Genomic DNA, 23,360 nt, shown 5'->3' with positions numbered 1-23,360 from the left:
GAAGTTAAATTTGGCCAAGAAACAATCTTAAAATAATATTGATGTGTAACTTAAGGATAAGGAGTGAACCTATGCTACTTTGCTGATTTAGTTCAGGTGGCTTTCTGCACCACACTGAATGAAAACTCAATCAGAAGATAAGGAAACAGAAATGAAAGACAGAAAAATATTTAACAACAGCAACAATAATAATAAATCAAAGCTGAGTGGATGAAATATCATAAAGGCAATTAACACCTGGGGAATGCCTGTAGTATGATACTCAGCTGGAATAATTGATTGGACTCAGCTAGAACATGATAACTTGGATCGAAAGGCCAGAAAACTAATGACAATGCACCATGCTCTGCATTGTGATATTGTTCAATTGTACTTGCCAGGATCTCAGGGTAGCAGAGGACTCTTACAGGTGAAACAAACTGTGAAAGAGGAAAAACACGGCTTAAATGACTATATAAAAAAAGCAAAAGAGCCCCTGCTGAAGGAGGTAGATCAGGAAAACCTCTTGAAAGCAATGAGATTGAAAGCAGAAAGGAAACAACTGAGATCAAGTTACTAACTGGAGAAAGAAACCTATGCACAGTCAATATCTGAAGAACATTGAAGAAAAGGTAGGTACAACATGTACAAATACAACATGCCACTAACAACAGCAAAATATCACTTATGCAATGAGAAAGATTAAACAGTGGGTTATCTTATCAGTGGCTGAAGCAAAATCTCACAGACTGATGATCTACAACAGGGGTCTTCAAACTTGGCCCTTTTATGACTTGTGGACTTCAATCCCAGAATTTCTCAGCCAGTGTCCTTTGTATTGAGGAATGCACTGTTTACTTTGACTGATATCATTCTTTTCTTTTGCCATTTGCCAGAAAGAAGGAAAAAAGTTTGCAGAGGATGTCATTCATATTATCCGCATAACCTATTGCATAGCAAATCTGTTTTTCCCCCCAGATGTGCTATTTGATTGAAGCGCTTAATTCACTAATCTTATCATTCAGGATTCCATAGTTTTGCTCTCTTTAAAAGAGGTCTACAAAGTCCTTCATAATGAGTTCCATGCCTTAAAATATGTGCTGTGAAATTCTACTTTGGCAAACCCTTGTTTCTAATTTATTTGAAATACAGAAGGTTAAAATATAAGGTTTAAATTTTTCAATTGGCAATTGCTAAGCCATCTCAAGAGTTCTTAGTTTACATGTTTACCTCAGTAAGTGGAAGCTGCTGGATCAGATCTATTGTTTTTTTTTTCCATTATAGCAATTACTTCAAATATGCAGGCCTGAAATGGCCAGATTCATAGGATTATTAAAGAGATACAGTGCTTGGTTGAGTTTATTAATTGACAAAACCCAGATTGTTCTTTAATATTCCTAAAGCTGGTGTTAAGCACCTTATGAGCAATTTTCACTTTCAAAGGAAGCTGACCCTTTTCTCGGCCTTTGACCTAACCCTGATCACCTTCGGGGGCCATAAGAGACTTTTTAAAAACACAGCTCATGCGTTGCTGGGATCCTTTAGCATAAGCATTGCAGACATTTTGCTCAGGATTTTCTTCCACTGATTATTCCATCCCCTTAAGCTACTTTTGAACCAGGAGGTATCTCTTTATTTATCTCTCTAGACTCTCCTCTGTTTCCCTGTGGATTCTTTGGGGAAGCAGATGGACATCTTGGAACACAGAGCCTCTCCCAGAGTTTTTCAGGGAAAATCCACGCTGGGCTTTAATTAACCGTTTAGAAAGGAAAAGTCATACAATGGTTATTTATTATCTTTAGAATGGGTAACCTATTAAAAGACTAGTAGATATTACCTGTTTTGCAACTGATTTTCATTAGCACTTTTGTAAGAATTAAACGTTATCAGTTGTTGCTGAATTTCAGACGGAGCATGCCAAAAGTTCTTCGAAAGCTGCAATGAAAAGGACACGCACAGAATAATATGTGATCTTGTAGTTCAATCACAACATACATGCAAATTATAATTTTGTTCCCATTTGCCCATATTTTGAGGACACATAAGTGCAGCAAAGGTTGGTTGTGTTTTCTGAGTTGTGCAGCCGTCCCCAAAATAGAAAGATGAACTGTCCCCCAAATGTCTAGGAGACATTCAAAATCACTCATGAGATGGTGTGATCTCAAGAGATGTCTAAACTTAAAAAAACATTATTGCTTTTTTTTTAAAAAAAAAAACCCAACATCCCCAAACATGCTTGAGAACTTCAGCCTTTTTTTTAACGCACAAATAACTTTTTCACCCTTGTTTGCAGAAATCATGATTTGATCCGGTTTCTATATCAGGAACTAATTTATCATTCATACAATAAAGATGGCTGCTAAAGAATGATTTCCAAATACAGGTAGTCCTTGACTTAAGACCACAATTTCTATTGCCAAGCAAGAGAGTTCTTAAGTGAATTTTGTCCCATTTTAGGTGAATCATTGCAGGTGTTAAATTAGCAACCCAGTTGTTAAATGAATCTGCTTCCCAATTGACTTGGCTTATCAAAAGATCACAAAATTGGATCACATGACCCTGGGACACTGCAACTGTCATAAATATGAGTCAGTTGCTAAGCATCAGAATTTTGATCACATGACCATGGGGTTGCTGCAGTGATCATAAGTGTGAAAAACAAGTCATAAGTCACTTTTTTCAGTGCCATTGTACCTTCAAGCAGTCACTAAAGGAACTGCTGTAAATCAAGGACTACCTGTATATTATATAGGAAAATTAATCATCATTTGATAGGACAGACATTGTTTCAGACTGTATAATCTGTGGTTGTAAACAACCATAGAAATAGGGTATTTGTGCACCTCAGAGCAAGGGAGGCATTAAAGCAGAGAAATAGTATAAGTGAATGGGTTCCTAATAATGAAGATACAATTCAGAGATTACCTGAGTGATGCTTCAAAATCTTATCACCTGAAAATACACCTACCTAAGCTGATCAGTCTTGCCAAGATATTAGCTTATTATGAGTTTTCTATACAGAAAAAGGTCTTTACTGAGAGAGTTCATTTCAATTTCTTGCTTTATGAATCAATTACTTTTTAGAAAACTTCTAGTCATGAATATTTACCCTTTTTTCTTTTTCCTGGTCTGTTTAAATCTATTCCTTCCAGTAACTTCTCCTTACATAACAGCTTTAAATCCCTCGAAGACACCCTAAGCTTTTGCAATTATATTTAAGATTGGGAAATTAGAAATAGAATAACATGATTCTTATCCCCATAAAACCATTACTACTTCTGCTGAGAATATTTGTAGCTCGTCAATTGATAATAGCAGATTTCTATTTTCAGAAATCAAGATGACCCCTCCCCCCGCCCCCGCCCCCATTTCCCCCACAAATTCATGGTATCTTGTTGGGACCAACAGGGCATATAAAAATTTGGGCAACCCTCACAATAGTAGCCTCATAACCCAGAAGTTTCATAGAAACTTCTTTAAAATGTTGCAGAATTCTGTAAAGATTAAAAGAAGTTTGTTTACCAATCTTTTAGTATTTGATTTACTGTAGAGCAGTAGGATTCTAACAGAGACACCTTTAGGCCAAGCAATTACTGTAAAGAGTTCTTTTTGCCAGAAGAAGACTAATAAAAATAAACCATATGAAATCCAATTATTTACATTTAACTTTCTCATGGATTCATAGTTGATGCTATACTGGTAATACCACAATAAAATTAAATAAAATTTAGCCAGTGTGCTTCTGATGAAGTGCACCAAAATACTAAAATAACTATATTATTTTTGAAGGCAGAAAGAGACTAAGATGTCAAATTATTGTCCCTGAATTTTTTCCCATACTTCTCTGCTAGAATGTGATGATATATTTTTGCGTTTAAGATGGAGCACTCATTTAAATGTTTATTTTAACATTCTTAACTTTTTTGGAGGAACTTTAAAGGATATATTTTTCCAGTCTTCTTTTACTTACCTGTGCAGCCTGCTTGTTTTGCATCAGGACCCATCTGTTGAATAGGAATAGGGAGCCAATATGATAGAAAGATTGTCCAAGTTTGAAGAATCACAATCTGTATTATCAAAGAGAGACAGAGATCGATCCTCTCCTGCAGATCTCTTGCCGATTTATTAACTATAAGATGGGATAAATTGGCCTAATCTCATTTTATCTCACAACTACCCTATTAGATAAACTAGATGAGAAAAGGTGGCTGATATACAATATACAATTCACCTAGTGAGTTTCAAGATTGACTGAAATCTTGGCCCAGTTTCATCGTGACCTGTTCTTGTGGAGTCTGATAGCCCCCAACTGGATGCATTTTCCAGATCCAAAACATTTTTGTTCATTTCTTGAGTCCCAGGGACAGAAATGATAGAGTCCAAGCTGTGGCCCAGTCTAATGGCAGAGTTCAGAATCTTTCTAGTTTAGAAGTTGGGAAGTCCTCTATTTCTATTGAGATGATATTTTGAAGAGTCTCTCTAGACACTTCCTCCATCAGGAGGGGGCGTGGTGTGGACATCAGATAGACCATGTATGGGGGAGGTCCATCTGATGTCCATACCAAATGAACACCTTTATTTTTTTTTTCTGTTCTCTTATCTTTCTATTCTCTGTGGAGAGTTTTCCAGCTGATGCTTTTACTCTTTGTCACTAGCTTATGAGGTTTGCTTGTGCTTATTTTTTTTTTACAGTGCACTACTTTTTTTAAAAAAACTAAATTTTAACAGAAAGATTGGTAAAAGGGTTATAGAACAATTTAAAAATAAACACAATATTCTGGATTAAACCTTTTATTTAGTCCTGTCTATACAGCATACTTAAGCATGATGTGTAACCAGAAAAACTGGGCCAGTTGACCCTCCAATTAAGCCTAAGGAAGTTAGATGTCACCTCAAATAACCCCAGGCCTATTTCAGGTTAAGCTAATGCCTTCAGGTCAACTCTGTCATCTGAATTACTGAGTAGAAGATCAACTCACGCTTGGCTCATCTGCAGCAGAAATGTCTTATGGTTATTTCAGTTGTCTGCATTACATGTATAGGGATATGCAGATACTATGGTGCAATTGAAGCTCTGCCTGTTTTTTTCTGGGATGCATTAAAAAACAGGCAGAGTTTAGATTACACTGTCAAGGCTGCCATCTTGATGTTTATAACCACACACTATGGATACACCTGCACTCATCTATGCCCAGTTCTGACTGAACTGCTGGTTCACGAAGCAAAGGATGGTGGCTGTGCAGACAAGAAAAGAAAATCTAGAGGTGCCAGGTTTTCTGGAGAATGCAGATGCTTTAGCACAAAAAATTGTTTTGCTTGCATGGATGGTCTCAACTTAGCAAGCTCTGCAATTCAGCATTAAGGGTTTTTCCACACTGCTGGGCCGAAGAGCTCTCCTCTCATCCTTGAACTGACAGAAAATCTTACGATAGGAGTATCAAATTGGCCATACCCGTTTCTAATCTTCTATCCTGTTTCTATTGCCTTTGTTTCACATTGATACATCACTTCCAGCTGAGTGGCAGATGTTATATACCTTGAAACTGCCCTTACCTGGTGTTAAAATAGAAGGAATTTTAAAAAACATTTATATAAAATTTTTATTAGAACTTTTTAAAAAATAAGATGGAAAGTAATACAAACTATTATTTTTGTTTTTGTGCTTTTGAGTCAGTGTTGTATCTTGGTGATTGCCTGAACTGTTCCTTGGTATAGAAGATGCAGGCAAAGAAGTGAACATCCAAGAACATCCAGGCATCGGTAAGAAAAACTATCAAAGAATCAGGAGTGTTATATTTGCAAGGATATAACCTGAAGCACACATTTCCTTGCAAGAAACTGAAGAATTCCCACCTACGGGCAGTACCTGACCACTTTTGGTACATAAAAATAACACACTTTTCTATTGATGTTTATAAAGCATGATAAAGTGCTTTTTTTAAAGACCCATAAATTTAAGCAATTGTTTAACAAAAAGAAACGCAACAGGTGATAGTGCCTAGCTAACCTTGGCTCATATCAAAAATGTTAAGCCAGTTCAAAGCCTGGTTAATGGGATGGGTGACTACCAGAAAACCCTAAGGGTAAAAATTAGATTGGAAGAAAAAAAAGAAAGAAAGAAGACACAGCTATGATCTAGTGGTTATGGCATCAGACTAGAAACCAGGAGATGGTGAGTTCTAGTCCCGCTTTAGGAATGAAAGCTGGCTGGGTGACTTTGGGCCAATCAGTCTCTCTTAGTCTGACCCAGGGTTACTGTTGTGAGGAAAATAGGAGGAGGAAGGAGTCTTATATATATGAGGGGTCCTTGGTAGTCTCTGAGCTTGCTTGTTTTCTTGCAGACATTTCATTACCCATACTAGGTAACATCATCAGTGCCTAGTTTGGGTAAAGAAACATCTGCAAGAAAACAAGCAAGCTCAGAGACCACCAAAAAAAAACCACCCCAATTCCAACCCTGAGCTACAAATATTCTCCTTTATTCATATTATATATATTATTAGATATATACTGTGACAGACAGATGAACTGCATCATCCCAAGCCCTGCCAGGCTCATGGTGCCAGAACAGATGGCAGGGAGAATAATCCCATTGCCTTTCCCCATCCCATTGAATCCCTTTTCCTCATAGAAATGAAGTTCTTTCAGAAGGTGAGCAAGGGAAGCAAGGGAACTTCAAGGCAATGAGTCCTGTTTTAGAGGAATCTGCTGCATGCTTTCATTAGTTCCAAGTGAACATGTTTGTATTTTCTCGGGCATTTAGGAACCATGCTATTTCTTGCTGTTGCCATCTTTATTTTGCTTTTCTTGTTATCACCAGGACAACCATTTGGAGTAGTAGTTAAAAAAGTACCAGGTTAGGAACAGGGAGGTTATAAGATCTAGTACAGTGATGGCGAACCTTTTAGAGACCAAGTGCCCAAAGTGCAACCCAAAACCCACTTATGCATCGTCAGGCGTGGCCCATTGGGTGGGCGTGGTTGCGGTAGTAACAGCAGACTGGGTGGAACTAAAAAGTTCAATCAATCAATTCCAATTTTGCAAGATCTTTTTTTCCCGCGAGAAGTTGAAATTGACTGATTGATTGAACCTTTTTTTTTTACATGGCGGCAGAGGCCTAAAGCAAAAAGGGTTTATAAAACCCAGCTGAAGGCCTAGGACTGGGGCAAAGGCACACCTGCCCATAGAGAGGGCTCTGAGTGCTGCCTCTGGCACCCGTGCCATAGGTTCGCCACCACTGATCTAGTACTATCGTAGGGATGAAAGCAGGTAGGTGACTTTGAACCAACAACTCTCTTTCAGCACTAGGAAGAATGCAGTGGCAAACCACTTCTGAAAAGTCTTGCTGAAAAATGTCAGGAATTTGTCTAGACAGTTGCCAGGAATCAAGATGAATTCAGAGTCACATGAACACACAGACATGCACACACAGAGACATGCACAAACCTAGTGTTGTAGACTACAAATAAAACAGCAGTTGAACAGTTTTAAAATTGTAAATATATATAATGGGAGCAAATGGGAGTAAATTAAATCCAATTAGGACTTGACATACCAATGATCCATTAGATCTTTAACAAGCTACTAAATAGGTTTTTAGATGCAGAACAGTTGAATAAGTTCACAGTGTTCATAGTTCATAGTGAATCAACAGAGCAGGTCTGTATGGATGGCCCACCTTTTTAGAAGCAAAGTGTCATTTTGGATGGATGATAGAAAACTGTACCTAAGATGACAGGATGGGCATTGACACATTTGCAAATCAAATTACTGTAATGGTTTGAGACTTAAACTCTCCTTCAAAAGGTGCTCTGGTTGGAAGGGCTGAATCTGAAAATCTAGTCCAGAGCAGTTTGGAAAACTGTCACCTTCCCCGAGGGTATCCTTTTCACTCAGCTGCCAACATATTTCTTGTAACCTTCTTCTTTACCACATATCTTACCAAAGCTTTTTACGCAGAAAGCTTCTCCATGGCACTGCACACCATTCCTCTTTCCTCCTCCTTTTGTTGTGTCAGAAGCGCTTTCTAAGATGATGGATCCATACACAGTGGTGGGTTATATTCATTTATTTTCCTCCTCACTTCATTTATCGCCATGAGGGTACTGTTTGGAGAATCCGGATGGAAAGCCTGCTTATTCTGCTGACTGCCTTGGAATGCAGCTTTCAGTCAACTGATGGCTTATTGTTGCTGCCTTGGTGGAAAAGCTGGCTGGACAAAGAAGGGCGGAAGAGTCAATGGGATAGAAATAACAGCACTTCCATATTTGTCAAGCTAGAGATACTGCAAAGACAGATTTGGAAGGTTTAGTTTTATTTTTTTATAACTTAAGGTGAGGGCAAGTTATATGCTTGATGAAGTACAGAAATTCTTCCTCTTCACTCTGACTCTGCCATAAAATTAAAAAAGCATTTTAGGCAGTGATTTCAAGGTTGTTTTGTTTACACAATAATTTAGGATAAGAGCAAGATAGCAATAGCACTTTGACTTATATACCACTTCATGGTGCTTTACAGCCTTCTCTAAGTGGTTTACATAGTCAGCATATTGCCCCCAACAATCTGGGTCCTCATTTTACTGATCTTGGAAGGCTGAAAAGCTGAATCAACCTTGAGCTGCTTAGAATCGAGCTCCTGAAGTGAGCATTGAGTTAGCCTGCAGTACTGCATTCTAACCACTGCGTCACCACCACCAATAATATATCTGGATAGTGGACATTGTAATGCCCAGAGACAGCAGCATAGAAGAGAAAGAACTGGAGAAAATCACAAAATACAAAGATGTGCAAATAGAATTAGAACGACTGTGGCAAAAGAAAGCAAAGATAGTGCCAGTAGTAATAGTAACCTGGGTGCAATCCCAAAACATTCTCAGCATTGACAAAAATCACCATCAATCAATTGCAAAAGGAAGCTTTATTTGAACTACCCACATCCTATGACAATACCTTTAACACCATCAAACAACAAAATCTGCCTATCCCAAGACAAAGAGCCCAGCTGGGAAGAACCCGATAGATGATAAAAATGCCAAATCTAGTCTAAACATGATTGTACCAATCATAATCGTAACAATCATATTTTATAACATGTATATGCCACCTGACTTAACTGCGGTTGAAAAGACGAAAGTGTAGATAATTGATGTGGCAGTATCAGGGGATGATAGAACAGATAAAAGACAAAGAATAGGAGAAGATCTGAAAATGGAAGTTGAAAGATTATGCATAAACTGGCTCTGGTAGTCTCAATGGTTACTGGAACATTGGATGCCATAAGAAAAAATGTGGAGGCACTTAGAAAATCTGTTCATTGACAAAATTTCCATCAATTACAAAAGGTCACACTACTTGGATCTGCACATTTACTATGCTGATACTATGCTTATGACATCCTAGGTTCTTGGGAATATGTAAGAAGACCAACTCCAGCTAAAGAACTGGCATCTGTGATTTCAGATTATTGTACATATAATAATAAACATCTGGAACACCACTTGAATACCATCATCATTGATAAAATCACCACCAGTCAATTACAAATGCAGCTTTACTCGTAACATCTAACACCTTGTGATGATAACTTTGATATTATTAAATAACAACATCTGTTATTCCAGATTCTTCAGAAGGACTTGATAGGTGGACAAAGATGCAAAATTCAGTCTACACATCTGGCTGACAATCTGACATACCACAATAATAATCATAGACAAACCCCCAAAGGACTCTAGGTTTACAATTGTTAAAACATCACAAAACAAAAGAACAATTATGGCAAGAAAATAAACTCAAAAGGGAGCAGAAAGGAAGAAAGGGAAGTCAGTTGTCCTCTCTAAAGACCTGGATGAAGAACAAGGTCTTAAAGGCCCTTTGAAATACCAGTAGGGTAGGATACATTCAAATTTCAGGAGAAACTTTATTCCAGAGGGCAAATGTTATTATAGAGAAAGTGTGCTTCTGGGGTCCAGACAGAGGTTATTGTTTATTTGATCGAATCCAGAGCATACCAACTCTGCCATATCAAACCAATCAGGCAAGCACTGTGGCTCTTGTACTAGTTAGAGCAGCGGTTCTCAACCTATGGGTCGCGACCCCATTTGGGGTCGATCGACCTCTTTTCGGGGGTCGCCAAAGGCGGCGATCCACCATTTTGTCCCCTCCGGGGGCGCGCTGCGCCTCCGGGGGGCGGTACCGCGCACGCGCGCTGCGTGTGGGGGCAGCAGCGCGCCTCCGGGGGCGGCACCGCGCATGCGCGCTGCGCATGGGGGCGGCACCGCACCTCCGGGGGCGGCACCGCGCATTCGCGCCGCGTGTGGGGGCGGTTGCGCACCTCCGGGGGGTGGCACCGCACATGCGCGCCGTGCGTGGGGCGCCGCCGTGCATGCGCGCCACGTGGGGGCCCCCACCACATGCGTGCCACGCGCGGGGGCGGTGACGTGCATGCGCGCCGCGTGCAGGGCCCCCACCCCCCATGTGCGCCACGCTGCGCATGCGCATAACGTTTGTGTGACGGGGGTCACCGTCACACAAACGTTGAGAACCGCTGAGTTAGAGTCAGTCTATCTCCGATTTATATAATTTTTCTATGCATTTTTTTACTATCCTGTTTCATCTCATCTCTGCATAACTCTGCATTGTTTCAAAGCACAAACATTCATATCTACATATATGTTTAAATATAAATTGTTAAATGCATTCTATTTTAAAACATGTCCTACATTATTTGGAAAGGGGCAAAAAAATAACAATAAGTAATTCAATTCCAAGCTGCAAAGGTATCCAAGAGCTGTTAATCAAGAATTTGTAAAGGAAGAAAACCTCAAGCGTCATTTGATGAAGTATTAGCTACATATTTGCATAATTTATAAACAACAGTGAAAATTTTGGGATTCATTGGAAAAGGAAGGATGTTTTAGTTGGTTAAACGAATAAAGAAATATCTTATAGTAGCAGAGAATTTATATAGGATTTAACAAGTTTTATGCAATTTTTAATTCTACTACTGTTTTGATTCCTAAACTAAGAAATAGTGTCGATCACTATTCACTACTCAGTATAGCTCAACCACCTCTGATATGTATTGGCTTAAAATTTCTGCAAATTATAAGGGACACCTTCCATTCATATTTCCATACAAGAGAAGAATTAGAAGATTTTATAGATAATTGTAGATATAGAAAACTACATGTACGCTGTATAAAATACAAAATTATACAGATGACGCTGTCCCTGTCATTACATTTTCACAGTGAAAAGGCCTCATCTGCTAACTTTTTATCAATTTATTTGCAACAGATACTAATCTAACTGACTGAAAATATCTAGGATCTCCCCAAAATCATTTTTTGAAAAATGATTTTATGTTAGCTTCCTTAGTTTTCTCTGACACAAAGGGAGTGTGTTGCATCTTGTCAAACCTTCTAAAGTTAAGACAAATTGCAGTCACATATAACACTTAGGTAGGTTTGCTTTAAGCTACACATTGTTGAAGGAGTTATAACAGACTGGTTTGCATGTAAGGCAAAAAAACAAACATTATGACTTAGCATGCTATGTTAGCCCATGTGGGTGACTATCCTTGGATTAATTTTTCCTGATTTGCAGCATAAGAACTCTCTATTACTATTCATAACTCACTGTTATGAATAACAGCCACCAAAATGATAAATAACAGAAAGCTTTTCTATTTTCCCTTCTAATATAGTATACAGATAGTATTTTTCCTCATTTTGTTGACTTATATATAATTTTTTTTAATGATAATATGTACATTTTTACTAGTGTGGATCCCTCTCATTAATTTTAATTATGCAAATGAACAGGTATATCAATGGCCCCATACAGAAAGGGCCAAGCCTCCAAGGGTTACACTAGACATTGGTTCTGAAAACCTCTGTATTTACATTTCAGTTTACAATTTAATGGAACCAAGAAGATGGATAGGGGATTTACAGGAGAAATTATGATGGTACTTAATACTCCCTTGCAAACTCTTATCCATTTTTCTTTTTTGCTCCAATAAGATCTCTACATTCTAAATTATCAGGGAAAAACCTGATCGGGAATCCTATGTTCTTCATAATGTTCATTTACAAATAGTTGCCTTGGATGCATTCAGACCTATTTGCATGTCCGGATGACACACTTTAGCACAGAGAAAAACTGAGGTTCTCTAGAATGGTTTGACCTGCTATGAGTCAGGCCAGGAGTCATAATTCTTATGATTCATTGGACATATAGATACAGCATTCAAAGCACATCCAGGACTACAATGTACAAATAGCTCACCAACTGCCTTAAAAGTTATATTGGATAACAGATCTGGTTGTCACTTCAGCTGGGATCAAGAGAATTTATTGAAAGAACCATGTTGCTTCAGAGTTTTTCTTAGCATATAAAACAAATAGGTTCCACCCAGCAATGGACAGTGCAGGTTTATCATCTTGTTGACAGGTAATTTTCTCTACTGAAACTATATCCCAGACTTACGAAGGTCCATTTTCTCTGGGTGAAATGAAGTTGTTTCACCAGTGCCTACAAGGAATAATCTGTCGGGATTTGTTCCAAAAAGTCTCAGACCAATGGAAGTCCCATTGGTCATAATACTATTGGTATAAGTGGAATCTTCTTTCCTAGATAAATATATTTGTGTAAAGTATATGTTCTGGTACTGATAAATTACACAACTAAATTAAATGCTAATATTTATTAGGAAAAAATAATCTGGAATCTTTTAGAATTTTATCTCCCCATAGGATGATAGGGAAATATGCTAACAAAAAATACAACACATTAACCAAGACCACTGTTCTTGGATGCATTTTACTAGATTAGCCCTCTTGGAGATTTATCCTCTGTAAATAATCTTTTGGGAGGTTGTAGTGAATATGCAATTAGGTTTTGAGTGATTAACTGTATGCTTTGCATTCTTTCTAGAATTCCCCCCCCCCCATTGTTTTTCTTGCCTCTTCCTTTGCTCCTCCTTCTCCTTTTGAAAATAATGTTCAGTGCTCAAAGTGGAGGTGAGGGTGATGATGGCGGCAGAGAAGAGAAAGCATTTGGGATCACTTTACTTTAGATTAGGCCAAATTCAATTTAGCTTGTAGTACATTCATCATCTTTAGTTTAACCTTTATAGAGGCCATTTTGTTTTTTTAGTCTTCCCAAATCTGGACATGGAGACATAGCAGACTGGCATCACAAGGGTGTAGACAGTCAGCTTACTTTCTGAATAGCTAGTTTACAGTTGTAACAAGACTGCAGCTCAGTAGAAGCTCTATTGGTGCTTTTTGGAAGAGGAAACTATTTTTATAAGTCCTGTCTTCTCCCCGCTTAATTATAGATTTGGTCTTCCCATCTGAGATAGTTTGACATCAACTGAAGAGAATGGTGCCTCACCCAAATAGACAGAAGAGCATCCCACCCATTTCAAACACTAGTTTGAAATTGATGTCCACTAGTATTTGACATCAGGATGTTTTGCATCTTAAAGCCAAATTTGCTTTGATTCTGAATAAGCAAATAGTGATGATGGTGTTCATTGGTGGAACCATTTGTCAAAAATAGTTCTGATTAGCAAGGGAAGTCTTAAGTTAAAACAGAGGCTAGACAGCTATCTGCCACAGGTGTTTAATATAGATTCATGCACTGAACAGGGAGTTGGACTCAATAACCTAAATGGCTTCTTCTGGGTGATTCTGGTCCATACAATAATCATTTGTATTGATCAGGTTTACTTATTTTACTCTAAAATTCTAAAAATGGGCTCAGAGCCAGGGCTTGTAAGACTGTCCTAGCAAGGTTGTGCAAACATTTGATAAAGGTGCTTGCTTCCCAAAGCAAGCTAGCACTAATTTATCACCCCTCTTTGGATCATTAAAGTAGCTGCATCACCTGGAAGTATCCTCAAATTGCTATAGAGGCTGCCCTGTTGTCTCTGTGTGTGCATATTGTCAATGCCTCTGCTGAGATTGCAGCTGAAGCAAAGTGGCTATGCAAACACGCCCATGCAGAGACCTGTGAAGGACTTCTGAAGTTACCCTGTGAGTTTTCCAAATGAGGCAGCTCTGTAAAATTTTCAGAGAGCAGAGCATCATTTGTTCTAATAATGCATTTTATGAAGTACCTTCTTCGGATGCTCTGTGCAGCCCTAGTTTCTTTTTTTTTTCACCACTGGTAAATAATATGTAGTGATTAAGTTAGAAATCTTATTTTGGCTACTGTACCTTTAAAGAAAAAGTCAACACTGTCCCAGTAAAGGAATGTGAATTTTGATTATATTTCATAATGAGTTTTGAAAAAGATCTGGAGCCAAATTATAGGTAACAAAAAGCTGGAGAGATAAATGACCCAAACATGAAATTAAATTGGCTTTTGTGCAATTGGTTGCATAGCGAAGCCTCGTTAATACATTTTGCAGAATGAAAGGCCATTTATCATCAGAATTTTGTTCTTAGGGGACAAAAATCATTTCCCCTTTTTATTTTGTTCAAAATTCAGATCCTTTGTGCCAAAGGGCCAGATCCTTTGCTTCAGAGTGTTGTTTTACACTCATCTGAGAATAGGCTGCTTTAGCTTAAATTTTGCTTGACTAGCTTTTAATTTCTCTTGTTATAACACATATCTCTGTCATAATTGCTTTTAAATTGGGATAATATTATTCCTGTTACTATGTCCTTCAACCATCTTTTTTCTGAGGGAAGTAAAAAAAAATTAGATGATCTTTGCACTTCCATAATTTGCTTTTCCTTGCTTCTCTACCATGAATTGCTCATAAGCTATTTTCACTGAGTGCCCTGAGAGTACTTTCCACCTTTCTCTTTTGTTCTTGCCTTCATTCTGTCTAAATCAGCTGTGGCAAATTTGCTTTATGACAATTTAGCAAAACCTATGATATATCAGAATGGGCTTCAAAGTAGTATGAAGCCTGCTAAAATCAAGAGCACCTGACACATTTGTTAAAGACCTCATTGACCTCTGACCCTAAGGTTGCTTTCATATTGATTTTTAGGGTCTTGGGCTCAATTGAATGGGGAAAGCACACCTGACAAGGAAAGCAACATTTTATGATGGGAACCAATCAACGGGGAATGCTTCACACCAATTGTACTTGCTGGGAAAGTTAAGCAAAAATTAAGCCAGTGAATGGAAATAGACATACTATCTGGTTCTGATAAGCTTTCTACCTAAAGGATGCCACTTCTAAGGCAACTAATTGACAAATTCTCAATTTTGGAAATGTCTGTTTTCGAATGGTTAAAAAAATGACTGGTTTTGGGTCCAAAAGCATCCAAAAGAGGTGAAGTAGATCTCTTTATTTTGGAACCCATAGACAAGCCAGAGAGTAGCATTGGCCAGTTAGGTGAATCTATACATGAAATCTATAATTTAGATTCTTCTTGAAGATGGAGTTTGCAGATTGAATAATCAGTTACTCCAGATATTTCTGAATTAGTAACTCTAAATATTTCAGAGTTTATTCAAGCTCATGGGACAAATTGTGAAGCCCCATCTAGCAAAGGCATGAACTTTCTTCTGCCTTCCTTTGCTTTTTGTTACTTTATTTGAGGGAGCTTCTGGAAACCTCTGAATTAGTTCCAAGAAAGATGGGATATTGGAGGCAGTCGTAATGCAGCAATGGATTTTGCATTATCCATTTTACATCCAATACCCAAGCACTTTTAAGTCACGCTGTGTGCCACTGCTGGGATGTTACGTGCTTGACTGGCTTAAAGATAGAGCAAACTATTGTATAGTCTACAATTTGACTTCTATGTGCTATGAAACACAAGTTCCACTGAAATAATTGAATGGACTTCTTGGTAAATATGCTTTGGATAAAGCTGAGAGTCTTAGCATTGAGGCCTGAAGCCCTTTTTCAAGTTGTCTGAAAAAAATCTTTCTTAGAGCTTCTTCTGAGTCTTCCCATTTTCATTCTGTCTTTGATATCGCACTACTGAATAATGTCCTTGAGTCTGAAATTTCATTCCAGTTTTACAATCATGTTAAGGTCACGAAAAAGAGAGGGAGAGAGGGAAAGACAGGGAGATAAACTTGAAAGCAACCTTACCTTTTAAGAAAGGATTGGTCTTAATCTATTTCCAGCATACAAGAGATGAGGTCAGGATTGCTGGGACACTTTCACTGACACAAATCTACATAATCGTTTTAAAATTCTCACCATTCCTTCCGATTATTCTCTTTCTGTCACTTTAGGAAGCTCTAAAACTGATTTTCTCACTATAATCTTCCAGTATTGCTTAGCTCCCAAATCTCTAATATTTTAAGAAGATTATTTCATTTATAATTGATTGAGTGTATTTGCTAGATTGCCACTTCAAAGAAGTGTTTTAGAAAGGGGCTCAGGTAGACACAGCATGACTCGGTTGTGCCACACCACACTGCATCCCCACCCGACATAAGTTTTGCGTCTTTTCCCACCATACTTTCCATTGCTTACTTACATTGCCAGGAGGCTGAGCAGCTGAAACAGAGGGCTGAGAAGCCGACTCAAAATAGTACATTGGGGTTACGAATCCTTAATATTTTAATTGTCATCTGTGGGAAAGCAAACCCTCTTCTGTTCAGTTTGTGAATTGTTCTTTTCCTGGCACAGTTTCTCATTTAGTCTGAAGGCCTTGAACAAGGGCTTTGATGACATTTGGAGAAGGTCAGTACTAAATGAAGCTTGAATGACCTTGCGTGAAGACTGCCTGGTTTAAATGAAGATTTTTTTGAAGAAGCTATGATAACATATTGCAGTATCTCCACCCGCAGCACAGAGATGTCCTGTTTGACATGTACAGTATGCCTCCCCTCTTTTAAATCACTTTCCAAAGACTGTCTTTTAAAACAAAGGTTCTCTGCAAGGATTACACTATTTTTGTCAGATGCACCTCTCTTGCTTACAAGTACACATATGAAAAACAGAGGAAAGACTTTGGTTTTAATTTTGCATCATAAAGGTATCTTTTGAAAAAATGCTATACTCTAAGGAAGACAATCCTTGTGCCTTCTACCATGTTCTTCAAAGGTGTCAGTACAGTTTTTATTGAAGGTTTATCATATATAAATGTTCTACAATGGAATCTTTTCATGATCCATCACAAAGCATGGAACTCACATCTGTCTGAGTCTCTTCAGTTTTGCTTTAAAAAAAGTCAAATGAGGCTAATGAAATATACAGAGGTAGATTTAAGATTTAAATTCCTGACTTCTGGGAAAGAAATAGCAAAGTAAAGACAGCTCTGATGAGAGTGGAGTTGATGTCCACAGTGGAATAGAAAGCGGGTGAAATGCCCAGCTCTTCGTGATTTGTCTCTAGATAGGAAGAGAACTTGAGATCACCCACAAGTGTTACAGACAGTGGAGATCACACAACAGCAGTTTCTGGAGGGTTTAGATAAGCGAACACAATCTTAGCCCAAAACACCTTTGGCATCTCTATGGACACAGTAAAGGGTCTGCCTCTATCATTAGATTATCTTTAAAAGATGTTATGGAAGAGGAACAGGTTTTACTGGACAGGTTTTACTGAGACTGATCTGAAGGTGAATTTAAAAATGACAAACTACAAGAATTAGGTAGAAAAAGATGCTACATTGGATAAGCAGGCTGATGTTTTCATAATTAAAAGAGATATACAAATAACAAACTAAAAGAGTGACCTGGATAACTTTCATATATTGGATTTATAAAAGAGATTTGAGAAATTCCCAGCCAGAAAAAACTGCCAGGTGCAAATAATATATCACATGAGACACTTTTAAAGTCACACTGCCCATAAGATTATTATAATAAAATGACTTTTCAGAAGAACATCTAAGAGTAAATGTTGTCATGGATGGCCACAAAGGACTTTGCCCTCTTTATCTTACCCTCACAGTGACACTTAATGAGATGAAATATGATAATTTCCATATTACATATAGATGAATGAAAAACTGTTCATTACCCAAGCTATAAACTGAGTTTTCAAATGTTCTGTTTGGTACATGAGCTCTATGCATTTTCAGACATGGTTCATGCAGTCTTCTGTTCATATGTTGAAATCTTTCTTATTATGTATTCTATGGAATACATGACTTTGTATAACTTTGGGAGCTTGTTCCAAAGATTTAGAAAACAGACATAGACATGCCATATGTTCTGTCCACTCCAGTACTGTTGTTATAGCTAGACAATGTTTGGAGACCAACAAGATATGGAGTCCAACAAGATATGGAAGTCCTCAAACTGTCAGTGCTTGCTAAAGATGTGAATGAGACCCTAAAATCTACATTCTAGCAATGTAAATTCACCTAGAAGTTTGCAAGTGGCATTAAGTAGCGTGACCATGTGTCTCAGTTTGTGCAGTATGGTTACTTCCTACACAAGATATCCAGGCAGCTGTCACCTTCTTCTCATTGTCCCTGACTTGTGCGGAATTGCTTTCTTCTGTACAATCAAATCTGCCAGCCAATAAATAAATATATATGTGTATATATAAATGAATCTGTCTATTTGTCTGTCTGTCTATCTATTTCAATCTCAAAAGTGTCCTATTTTGGATGGTAAATTGTATGGTCACCCTATCACTAAGGAATCAGTAGTTTATTTTGACTTTGTGTTCCTCAAGATTGATGTCTTCTAAATGAATCCTCACCACTCTTCACTTGTACTTGAAGAGCAACAAATCAAAAAACTTTCTCCCTTATTTCAGTTTTGCCTTTCTTTAGAATGTGGGTTTTGTTCAATCCATCAAAGAGATTAGTTCATACTTCTTGTCTGTTATTTTCTTCAGTTGCCTAGAGAGAGTAACAAAGAGACACAAAGACAGAGTCGGAGTGAGAGACAAAAAGGTTGAACCAAAAAGAGACAGTATCTTTGAGTGAACCAATGAGAATATATGAGTGTGTGTTAGACAGAAGGAGACAGAAGGAGGTACACTGTCAGGGGAAATCCACATATCATTTGTGGAATGGATAGGGCTATAGAATCTGATTGATAAAGTGGGGAGGGGTTTCCTAGTAAAGCCAAGAAGCCTTCTCCCATCCTGCAGATGATAGAGGATTAACCCTCTCTCACCCTGACTCACTCACCAGCCTTGTTACTAAGGCAAAACAGAGATTGGTATCAGGTCAAAGCACATTCTTCCAGTAAACCTTCATGCTTCTTCATGGACTAGAGCAGGGGTGTCAAACTGCTGGCCCACGGGCCGGTTTCATCATACCGGAGCCATGCCCACCTCATTGCTGACAATGGCAAAAAAGCTCCAATATGTTGCACGATGTCACGTGACGTCGCGAGTTTGACATGTCTGGACTAGAAGAAAGCACATTAAACCAGAAGGCTTGGTAAGCCATATGACTATTTATTCACTAATGACTTCTAGTTTCTTTATAAATCAGCCATCCATTGTTGAAATGACATAAAACCTCTCCTCTGTTATTTGGGTACAACAATGTTAGTAGGGCAATGATGCAGCAGAAGTATAAAAATGCTGCAACTTGTTAGTAGGGCAATGATGAAGCAGAAGTATAAAAATGTGACATTCATTAGTTTCATAGAAACAATAAGTCTTGCAATCTCTGTTTCTCAGATCCCAGAAAATTAATCAAATATTGAGAGTGACACAGATCCTATTTCTTATTCCTTTGAAGTGCAAAATCTAGCCTCCTGCCAGAAGGAGGCCACCTAAGCAATAAGAAATATGTGAAAATATTTTATTTATGGCTTGGACACAATGCCAAAAGGGAGCTACTCGATAGTGTAGTTACTGCTATTACATTTCCAAGTAGTAGTTAGGAAGAATTCTGCTATAGAGCAATTGTCTCAAACATATTCTACTTATAATTTTCAAAGTAACAGATGCAAGGATTTCAGTGTGCAAATGGTAGAAGAGAAAACCTCTATAACACATTCACAACCTATCTTTGGGCTGAATTCCAATCCAATGGATCAGTCCAAGTATTGTTGACCACATATCCCACTGAATCCTTTTGAATCCCATGTCCTGTTGATTCTAATAGGATCTGAGAGTCTCTGGCTTGAATTTAACTTGGCATTTACATGAACCCTTGGATGCCAACATGTCAAATTTTTAATATTATCTTTCTAGGCAGCTGGTATTAAGCATAAATTTACTCTCTCTACAGAAATAATTTATATTGGTGGGGATATCTATTCTATTAATTCCCTTGATTATAAAGTGCACCAAAGAATATATTCCTTCATCTTTCGTGGTCATTCAATTTGTAATTCAAATTTCAACCAAAAATGTAACTTGAAGTTTCTTCTTTTTTCTTTCTGTTCTCTGAACCTGAATAAATTACAGTAGGGAAATGTTATCTTTGATTTCAACCTTTGTTTGCCTCGCCTGTTTGCTTATAATTCTCAGGTAAACTTTAATCATGTAAAGTGTATGAATGAAAATAAATATCAAAACATGTTCAGCTCTATATCCTCTACGTTGGGGAATCCTACCAATTTACTTCCAAGAAAAGCTGAACAAGCATCAATGTACCAAATTTGTGTAAATTAAATTTATATCTAAAAAATAACATTCAAATCCTCTACATGAAAAATATCTAATATATTGGGTTATACAAAATATTATACCAAATTTCCAAAACTCTAACCAATATTGCAATAGCCAAAGCTCCCTGAAATTGTAGTCCATTAGACTAGTTATGTCATCTTAAAGGCCATCAAGATGTAATTTAATAAGAGAGAACAGAAAGACATCCTTCTAGGTGTTTTTAAACTACAAATTAACTGCAGAAGGAATAGGCACATTGATCTATGAAGGGAATAAGGCAAAGATATACTATTCTATTCTTAAGTACCAATTTCCTTGGTACATTTCTTTGTTGGCAATGTACAAATGGCTACCTTACTCTTTCATATACCACCAAATTATTAGCATGTAATAAAGAAAGTTAAATTTAACAAGATAAGCATGACTCCTGGTAACTACAAAGACAGACATTTGTGTTATAAAACATGTTGCTTGGTTTCTCTGTTACACATATACAGTTGTCAAAAGGATAGGGAATCAATGGCTATGGTGCACATGATTTGTTAAAGTGTACTCAATATTTATATGGCTTGGGAGTATTAGAAGTGATATTTGCAATAAGTGCCTGACAAAATTAAACAGTAGATGCAGGAATATCTGCATTGGGGGTGAGATGTCAACACCATGAACATGGCAGGTATAATCAAGACACATTCAAAAGGGACAAAACTTCAATTACCTTGTCCATCCTACCACTTCTCCTATTTTGATTACACACACACACACACACACACACACACACACACACAGAGTAGTTTGATCAAAACAATTATTCTGATTACTATCTGGTAAAACTGTAAACTAACCAAAATGCTTAAATATATATTTTCATTCTCTCACTCCAAAAATAAACCAGGCGCACAAGCACCATCTTCAACCATGTGCATTTGAAACCAGCGTCCATAGAAAAGAAATAATCACAATTAACTTCATTGCTTTAACTATTTCTTCTGCAAAGAATGACTTCCAGGGAAGCTCATGTGAAAGAGATTGATGTTTTGTAAAATAAATAAAATAAGCAAAACTGGAAAGAAACAGGAAAACAGCCTTCTTCAAATCCAATTGAGGGATTTGAAATCCCCACTAAACGCTTAATTAATTTTTTGATTAGCTTGAGAACCCATTAACCAGTCTGATTCTTCTAGCTTTATAAGAGATGGCAGCATGCTGCTTTAATTCAATTAATATTAAAAGATGTTCATTTTCAAATCCTTAGGTTGTTTTTTTTTTTTGAGAAAAATCATTTCATTTCCTCTAAGAGGTTTAAAAAGGTAGCGTCTCCATCTAGTGAAGCATAGCTCCTGATGACTACAGGTTGATGTCTGTGCAGTTTTCTTGGAGACATTGAAAAAACAGTGAGAGACCACCAAGTCATTTCAGTTGTAGGTTGGACTAGAATGGAAAAAGAGAGAGAATGGTAAGATAGAATAGAAAATCACTTTCTACTGTTTCTAAGAAACAGGATTGTCCATAGAATATGATCAAAAAAGTCAAGATGGAGATCCCAAAGGTGGAACCAAAGCCCTGCTTGTTTTTTTTTTGTTTGTTTGTTTATGTGTATTGTGGCTGCCATCTCAACTTTTTGTTTACTGTATACTCTGGCCAACCCAGTTAAGAACACTGCTTGGTTGTATTTGATGCAATTTGAGGATGTGTTTCCTTTATTAAGATATTAACTGCTTTCTTCTTTCTAATACATTCCACCTCCCATTCCTCTAGTATCCTTTATTCTGTTTAGAAAGGATTCTTTTTTTCTTACTTTCACATGCAGTGTCCTAACAGATTCATGGAGGATAAAAGTTCAGTCTGTTCTCAAAAATGATGAAATCTGATCCCGATCAACTTTTCCCATCCCTATTCCCACCAGTATCCAGTCTGCCCTACCAAGTAGACCAGATCAGGAAACAGACCCCATATGAAAATTAATGCTATGCTTTATTGTCTCTTAGTGAGGAGCTTGACTGAATCTCTTGAATACTATCTAGTTTCCAGGTCTTAAATAAAGTTGCAGCTCTTAGTTCTGGTCTATTTCTCTCAAGATCATCTCTCTGACTATAAATCCTTTGATTTCAACCATCATCATCACAACCACCACCACCACCACTACCACCACCACCATCATCATGACTGTACATAATCAAAATGTCTACTAAGGAATTTTAGAGAGAATTTTCAGTAAACAACTACTTCAAATACGATTTGCCAGGTCATGTTTTAAATAAGAAACATTCTCAAGCAGTGTTTCTAAATGTTGGCAACTTTAACTTGTGAAAACTTCAACTCTCAGAACTCTCCAGCCATGAAGGCAGATTGGGGAATTCTGGAAATTGAACTCTACACATCTTTAAAATGCCATGGTTGAAAAACACCGTTCTAAAATATGACTGTGCCTTTATTGTTTTGACTAAAAGCTTCTTATTTCCTTAGAAGTAAAAACCATTTGTAAAATATGGTAATTAATCTAAATAGCAATTTAATATGGTAAAATATGGTAAGTAGTCTAAATGAAGTTTAGATTGCCTTGCTCAATTGCAAATAGTTAGCCCTAGTTGCTCAAGACTGGGGAATTTTGGACATTGAAGTCCACACTTCTGTGGTTGAGAAACAATGGTTCAGACAAAGCAACAAGGTGATGAGATAATCCAGTTACTTTCAGAATGGAACATTAGAAATAGGGTAAAGATTCCCAAACTGAATTCTACAGACCACCAGATGAGACAACAAGGAAGAAAATTAAAGGAAAGGAGAAACAGGACACAGTGGTGCAATTGGCACTAGAAAACGCCAGGCTGCAAACTTTGTTTTGCTATTATTTTTCAATT

This window comes from Crotalus tigris, unplaced genomic scaffold (genome assembly GCF_016545835.1).
Source record: "Crotalus tigris isolate CLP2741 ecotype Arizona unplaced genomic scaffold, ASM1654583v1 scf7180000023617.9722795, whole genome shotgun sequence".
NCBI classification, from domain to species: Eukaryota; Metazoa; Chordata; class Lepidosauria; order Squamata; family Viperidae; genus Crotalus; species Crotalus tigris.
The sequence above is the reverse complement of the archived record's forward strand: the minus strand, read 5'-3'. Positions refer to the sequence as shown.